The sequence below is a fragment of the Carassius gibelio genome, chromosome A10, assembly GCF_023724105.1.
Source record: "Carassius gibelio isolate Cgi1373 ecotype wild population from Czech Republic chromosome A10, carGib1.2-hapl.c, whole genome shotgun sequence".
In the NCBI taxonomy this organism is placed as follows: Eukaryota; Metazoa; Chordata; class Actinopteri; order Cypriniformes; family Cyprinidae; genus Carassius; species Carassius gibelio.
The window spans coordinates 217,574-218,010 of NC_068380.1; the positions used below are offsets into that span (position 1 = coordinate 217,574).

Below are 437 nucleotides of genomic sequence, written 5' to 3' on the forward strand. Positions count from 1 at the left end.
TTAACATCTCAACACATCACTGGAGATATAGAGCACAGACTCATATTTACATCCGTTTACATCAGTATCTGCTCTACTGTTAGAAACATCACTGATTTACATCAGAATTCATCTTAGAAATATCAGCATCTGCAGCAAATTCATATTTTTGCTCAGTTTGAGTCTCTGAATAAAAAAAAACAGTTTTCCTCCATATTCTCATTCTATCAGACTATACGAGCCAAATAAACCTGATGATGAATCAAAAACACAAATACAGACGTCAAAAAAATAAAATAATAATAATTAAGATTTTCCTGACTTTTATTTTGCAGGATTAAATGTCAGAATAGTTTTGGTGAAAAAACAAGGATAAATGTTTGTATTGTTCATCTAAAAGACTTGTTCTAAACCAGTAAAAGAAAAGTTCACAGCCTAAACAGGTCTGGATCTTCAGA

General features: G+C 31.1%; 1 protein-coding gene across 1 annotated transcript in view; it reads right to left on the minus strand.

The window, feature by feature from the left end:
- Nucleotides 1-285: 285 nt before the first annotated feature.
- LOC128020687 (biotin--protein ligase-like) overlaps nt 286-437 on the minus strand; it is a 22,855-nt gene continuing 22,703 nt past the window's right edge. The window contains exon 6 of the mRNA XM_052607291.1: nt 286-437. This exon is cut by the window's right edge and continues 989 nt beyond it. The gene's annotated coding sequence lies outside the window, so the exon portion shown is untranslated.